The 7,802-nt window shown below is 30.2% G+C and overlaps 1 protein-coding gene and 1 long non-coding RNA gene across 13 annotated transcripts in view; one reads left to right on the forward strand and one right to left on the reverse strand.

Annotated features, from left to right (window-relative positions):
* The window catches only part of adarb2 (adenosine deaminase RNA specific B2 (inactive)), a 619,893-nt gene that overhangs the window by 243,380 nt on the left and 368,711 nt on the right, over positions 1-7,802 (reverse strand). The window lies entirely within an intron of this gene.
* Positions 1-7,802, forward strand: part of LOC137489203 (uncharacterized) — a 146,914-nt gene that overhangs the window by 105,531 nt on the left and 33,581 nt on the right. For all 5 annotated transcript variants that reach the window (XR_015524693.2, XR_015524690.2, XR_015524691.2 and 2 more), the window contains exon 3: positions 4,212-4,288. This is a non-coding gene — a long non-coding RNA (uncharacterized LOC137489203). The remainder of the gene's footprint in view (positions 1-4,211; positions 4,289-7,802) is intronic.

Below are 7,802 nucleotides of genomic sequence, written 5' to 3' on the forward strand. Positions count from 1 at the left end.
AACACTTTCTGACACTGTTTTTGCAAAGAACAAGACTTTGTCATTTTGCTTGGAATCTTTGCCATCTGTCATCTTAAGTAAATGTTATTTGATTTGAAAATGCTGAATATAATTTATTCAAAAATAGAAAAAGACAAAAAAAGTAAATGAAAAATCAATACATTTAATTGAAAAAAAAAATGTAACCAATAAATATAAACTAAAAATAAACTAAATAAATAAACTAAGTAAAGCAAGTAAATAAACAAAATCAAATGAATGAATGAATAAATAAATATATAAATTATAAACAAACAAATAAAGCATGTGAAAAAATAAATAAAATCAATGATTGAACAAATAAATAAATTACACAAACAAACAAACAAATAAATAATTAAAGCATGTAAGTAAATAAATAAAATCAATGATTGAATAAATACATTAAACAAAGAAATAAATAAATAAAGCATGAAAGTAAATAAATAAAATCAATAAATGAATAAATAAATCAATATATTATTTACAAATAAACAAACAAACAAATACACTAATTAGCAAATAAATAAAGCATGCAATAAATAAAATCAATAAAATGACAGAATAAATAAATAAATAAATAAACAAACAAATACATTAATTAAGCATGTAAGTCAATGAATAAAATCGATTAATGAAACAATAAAAAATACATTAATTAGCAAACAAATAAATATATTATTAAACGAATAAACAAATAAAGCAAGTAGGTAATAAATGAATGAATAAAAAAAAAAATCTTTGTAACAAATTAGTCCAAATTGAATAAAATATTTTTGGACACTAAATCAAATGTTTAAAAATATAATTAAATAAATTATAGTTGGTTTGTTTTTTTTTTATATAAAATACAGCTAATTGATGGTGTTTTATAACCAATTTAGTGGGATTTAACATCTTTTCTACTCTTTAAAAGTTAAATATAAAGTTTTAAAATGTAAGCAAGTCTTGACTGTTGCAACATAGAATTTAAAAAAATTATTTTATTTTAAAAAACGGCAACTAAGAATTTAGTTTATTGTAAATTGTTGCCATGTTTAAATATAATAATTCATTTTCCTTTGGCTAAGTCTCTATTTCAGAGGTCCCCACAGCGGAATGAACCGCCAATTATTCCAGCATATGTTTTTACATTTGCCCTTCTAGCCGCAACCCAGTATTGGGAAACACCCAAACACACACACTCATACACTAATTCATCAATTCCCCTATAGCGTATGTGTTGGGGAAACCGGAGCACCCGGAGGAAACCCATGCCAACACAGGGAGAACATGCAAACTCTACATAGAAACGGCAACTGGCCCAGCCGGGACTAGAACCAGCGACATTCTTGCTGTGAGGCGACAGTGCTAACCACTGAGCTGCTGTCCAACCCACTATTTTTAAATATATAGAATATATGTGCTTATAACTCTTATTATACATCCTTAATATGGTTCTATAATCAATAGGTCTAGATAGTTTCATTAAAGGCTTCCTACTTCTCTGAATCAGAGCTCCAGACAGCAGATCACTGAACGGTGGCAGTTTTGTGCCCACACACGATCCAAAAACTGACACAGATCTTATAAATAATGAGCCGTTCCTACAAAAAGACAGAGTGACAGAGAGAAAGGCCACGCGGATACTTCCTAAACGGGTCCACAGGGAAAATATGCCGCATTGGAGATGTGTTTGACTGCACTGCCCTCTGACCACATTCACAACCACTGACCTTCTACGTGTGTCAGTGTGTGTGTGTGTGTGTGTTTGTGTGCGTGTGGTCATTAACATCCTTCAATATACTGTATGTATACACACACAAGACATTACTAAGAAGATTATACACTCATTCATGATGTAAACTTAAAAGGGACATATTACACCCCTTTTTACAAGACATAAAGTAAGTCTCTGATGTCCCTAGTGTGTGTGTGTGTGTGTGTGTGAAGTTTCAGCTAAAAATAATACACAGATAATGGTTTGTATCTCCTTGAACCTGATCCTTTTAGTGTTTGATCCAAATGATGCCATTTTGGTGACTGTCGCTCTAAATTAAAATGAGATTGTGCTCTTTTTAAAAGAGGGCTGAGCTACAAATGCCTGTGTGTCAGCATAGTGGCAGATATAAAAACAAGACTAACGTCCTATGCTAATGAGGAATAGATGATCACTAATGGGTGGGGCTTTTCCCCTCTGATGACACGTACAAAAGGAGAATGTCAATCAAAGGTGGCATGGTGTCCCAGAGGTTAGCACTGTCGCCTCACAGCAAGAAGGTACCTAGTTCGAGTCCCGGCTGGGTTTGCTTGTTCTCCCCATGTGGTTTTCCCTCGGGTGGTTTCCCTCCAAAGACATGCGATGTAGGTGAATTCATTAAACTAGCCGTAGTGTAAATGAGTGTGTATGGGTGTTTCCCAGTACTGGGTTGCAGCTGGAAGAGCATGCGCTGTGTAAAACAAATGCTGGTATAGTTGGCGGTTCATTCCGCTGTGGTGACCCCTGATAAATAAAGAGAGTAAGTCGAAGGAAAACGAATGAATGAACAATTCCCTAAAATATATACAGTTGAAGTCGGAATTATTAGCTCTGCTGAATTATTATAAACTATATATTTAATTAATTGCATTTGGTAAGCAATGAACTATTATCGTTTAATATGCTTTTAATAAGATACTGTAGATACGATTAACTTAACAATGTCAAATGTACCCGCAACTATAGAATTACCCAGATGAGGTCAAGGTAAGCAGGTCAACAACTAACCAAAATTCCTCAAAGCAGGATTTGGGTATAAAGTTTGCGAGGTTAAAAATAAAAGTATATACTCGAATGCCCCAGTTTGAAGAGTTAATCTCTATTGTTTGCATGTGTGCTACCTCAGTAACCTCTGCTAACGCTTCCGCTGCGCTACAAAGAGCGGCAAAAAAGCCCACCATCATGAGCGAAATCTTCTTACGTGCGTTTGAATACACATTGGCTTTAATGCACTGGACGTTCTGTAATAATCTGAAGCATTTGCTGCGGATTAGAGCGTCAAATGCCATGTCGATATAATCCCGGAGAGCAGGCCTTTTTTTTGCCAGGAAAACAATTCATTTCATTGTCTCGGCTTTCAGAAAAATGAGTGTTTATTAGAAGCGCGGCGCCGTATTACGATTTCATCTCCATTATGAGGGATTAGATGGGAGAAGTTAAAACAATCTGCTGACGTTATCTGGTTTTATGTGATTAATCGTGTCTGAATTCCCCCGAGTGGAGAGTATTGTCCCGGTGGAAATGAAAATCTTGCATTAGAACGATGATGATTGAAAAGATAAACACATCGAATGATACAAAAAAATATAGAAATATATATATTCATATGATAGAAAAGCTGAGATCATCAGATGATCTTTCAGAAGTCAAATGAAGAATTGTGTGCATAAAAATTGATCATCTAACATAATATCTAACTAAACAAATTCATCATGCATGTTTTAAAAGTCAATTTTAATATTGTGTAATATAATAATTCAAATATTACACTGTATAATTAAAAGTTTTCTAAAATAACTAAGTGTTTCATCTTTTTACTATGCATATACATGAACATATAGAATAATAAGGGTTACTGTTGGAAGGCCAGAATATTGTAGAGAATTATTAGAGATTATTTTCATCAGGGGTCACCACAGCGGAATGAACCGCCAACTTATCCAGCATATATTTTACACAGCGGATTCCCTTCCAGCTGCAACCCAGTACTGAGAAGCATGCATACACACACACACACACATAGTGCATGTGTTTGGACTGTGGAGGAAACCGGAGCACTCGGAGGAAACCCACGCCAACACAGGGAGAACATGCAAACTCCACACAGAAATGTCAAATAACCCAGTCAGGACTCGAACCAGCAACCTTCTTGCTATTAGGCGACAGTGTTAACTACTGAGCCACTGTGTTTCTAGCTTTTTTCTATCAAACTCTTATTAATAAATATTATTTTTCTTCGTCATGACTCAGTAATGCAAGTGTTACACTGACTAATGTAGGTGTGTGAGTTTGATTGGCTGTGTCAGTGTTGGTGATGGGTTGGATCAGGCTTTTGTCTATGTCAGCGTGGTTGTAAGATTGTTTAGATTTAATAAAGAAAATGACTCATCTTCAGAAGATCCCCATATTTGTTGGAAAATGTAATAATATTGAAAATGTTTGTTTGTTTTTACAGCTCAGCTGGCTCGGATCAGACAGACAGAGTCATGGAGAAGCTCATGGAGTTATACCCTGATGTTTTTTTGGAAATAGGTAGGAGATTATTGACTAATTTACAAAAACAACTGACAACTAACAACTGATAACAACTAACAACTGCTAACAACTAAACATATATGATAAAAATTTATGTTTGTTTTCATGTATGTGTGTATATACATGTAAATCAACCTGTTAAACCTTCTGTCGTTGACCAGTATGTACACTGGTAAAATATTAATGACCTTACATTAGAACTCTAGTTATTTTAGTTATTTTAGATAATTATTTATTTTAATTTTTGTTTTCTTGAAAATAAAAAAAAGATTTAGTTGTTATTTTTTCTGCAGTTTCAGCCTTTGAACATTTATTTTACTGGTACAAATTCAGGCTAAACGATATTGGAAAAAACTGACATAGCGGTATTTTGTATTTCTGCAATATACATTGCAATATGAATATAATTTCACAATATGACTTCACTAACTGTTTGAAAAGAATTCACAATTTTACATTGATTAGAATGATTTTGTAGAGGACTGCATCTGCATAAAATATCCAAAAATAAAGCAAAAATAAAATAAAATAAAATAAAATAAGCAAAAATAAAAACAAACTAAACAACACTGTGGTTTTTGGTGGAATTTTACAATATTAATGTAAAGAAATTAAATGATCAAATCTAAAAACACTGTAAAATCTTCATTTGATAAATAACCAATGAATCTTTGTTAAGTGGAAAATTTAGTTTCTTGTTCCCAAATGGTTTAAATTTGTTTTAAAACGTACAACCACGCACCTTAAAAACACATTTCAAAAACAAAGTTGACACTAATAGATTACGGTTGAAATTCACAATGACTCAACAAATGACGTGTACAGAACTGTGATTTTAGTTAATTTTAATCCCAACACAACAACACACATCCTGTCATGAGATTTTTGCAGAAGCGCACATCGTCATATCCATGGTGCACCATATATTGTGCAGCCCTAGTATAAATGCAGTTGGTTTTGTGATGTTGTATGATACGTATTTTGACTTGAATAAAAATATAATTATTTCATTTATTATTATTATTATTATTATTATTATTAATTTAATAATTTACAAGCTCTAGCATACAAAATAGCTTTTATTGATATTAATGATTTATATAGTTTGGTTAAGTGAAGTTAAATGAGGATTTTACTTAAATAAAACCAGCTAACAGAGTATTACAATTCTTTTTTTCCCCCTAAAGTAAACCTTACCTGAAATAGCTTTTTTTTCTACCAGCTTGTGCATAAAATAAAATATAAAATTTTTTTTTTAAATTGATAAACTAATAAATAGATAAATAACTTAAGGATATCTAATTTTATTATATATAATTTTATTATATATACATATAATTTTATTATATATATATATATATATATATATATATATATATATATATATATATATATATATATATATATATATATATATATATATATATATATACATACATTAAATTTTCAATTTATCACATTGTTTTACCATAAAATTAAGACTACTCTCCAGAATATAAACAAATATGTATTTTTATTATTGTTATTTTTTACAATTATGTTTTTCAGTGTATCATGTTTTTACCGTAAAATTACAGCTACTGTCCAGCACCTTCATTTGCCATCAGCTCAGCTGATAAATTATCCATTCCGACACACATATATACACACACACACACACACACTCTTATGCTCTCCTCTAATGTTTATATGCAATGCTTAATGTTGTGTGACCAATTCTGTCATTTCCATTATGTAAATATATTTGCCTCCGTGTTCCACTACAGCTATTGTCTACGTTCTTGCGATTGCTTGCGTTATTAATACTCTGGGTTACAGGTCAGAGCGCAGTCGTCCACGGACATCAGTGTGTGTGTTGCACACCGCTAATAAAACACACTACACACTGCAGGCCACAATTACTCCACCCTCCAAAGCTAATACATTTCTTCAAAACATATGCGATGCATGTTGCCTAATCACTGCAATATATATGAGGCTCACAAATCTGGCATCCCGTTTTGCATTTCGTATCCACTATAAATGATAAAAATTATTATTTTTAAATATTATTATTTAATAAAGGCAGAAAGCATATTAAATGCACTTCAAATGTCTGCTTCAATGCTACAAATAAAATTTATGGAAGTAAAATGTTTTATGGAAGTAAAACACTTTACAATAAGGCTGTATTAGTTAACATTAGTTAATGTGTTTAATAACACGAACAAAGACATGAACAGTACATTTATCACAGTATTTGTTCATGTTAGTTGTTCACAAGCATGAATTAGGATTTTAGAAATACACTAAAAAAAAGCTTTGTGCTATTATAATTAATAAATGCTATACACATATTGTTCATAATTAGTTCATGTTATTAAATGCATTAACTAATAAACTTTATTGTAAAGTGTGAATGAAATGTTGTTCGATTTTTATTCAGCGTGATGGATACAGTTATGCAAACCGTCACCAAAATGTTTATTCTTTTACATATTTCAATAAGCAGTGGCATGAATAAGTAAACATTTTAGATTTTGTTAGAGTTATTAATTATGAAACAGACAAGTGGAGAAAAAAGCTAGTGTTATTGAGAATGATGGTGAAACATATAGATTTCAAATGATATTAGTTATTTTGTTCAGTATTTTAGCTTAAATATGCCTGACTAAATAAATATGAGTTTTTCCAACTCATTAAATTGGTGTGTTTATTGATGTATTAAGTTAAATTTACATACACACAATTAAAATTATATATATATATATATATATATATATATATATATATATATATATATATATATATATATATATATATATATATATATATATATATATAAAATTTATTTATATTTCTGTCTATACTTTTTATTAATTATAACTAATTAAATATTATTATTATTATTATTATTATTATTATTATATGGACATATGATTATTTTTATTTAACAATTAATACACTTTTAGGTCACAATCATTCAATATCACTCATCATTCATATATATATATATATATATATATATATATATATATATATATATATATATATATTTAATATACACATTTTATTTATATACACACACATTTAATAATTTTTTTTATTTCTGATTCTTTATATATGATTTATAAAGCATTATTAATTAATATCCAAGAATTTAAATTATTCTTCTTGTTTATATTAATTTATTTAACAATTTATTCACTTTTAGGTCATCATCATTCAGTATATCAAGTTTTTACCACGTTTTTTTTTACTACACTTTATCACATTTACTACTGTCCAGCACATTCATTTCCCATCAACTCATGAATTATCCGTTCCAACACACACACAAACACACACACACACACACACACACACACACACACACACACACACACACACACACACACACACACACACACACACACACACACACACACACACACACACACACACACACACACACACGCACAAACACATACACATCATATATAATATTTATTATATATTTATTATTTATATAATAATATAATAATAATAATTT

Source organism: Danio rerio, chromosome 24, assembly GCF_052040795.2.
Source record: "Danio rerio strain M-AB ecotype USA chromosome 24, GRCz13ab, whole genome shotgun sequence".
NCBI classification, from domain to species: Eukaryota; Metazoa; Chordata; class Actinopteri; order Cypriniformes; family Danionidae; genus Danio; species Danio rerio.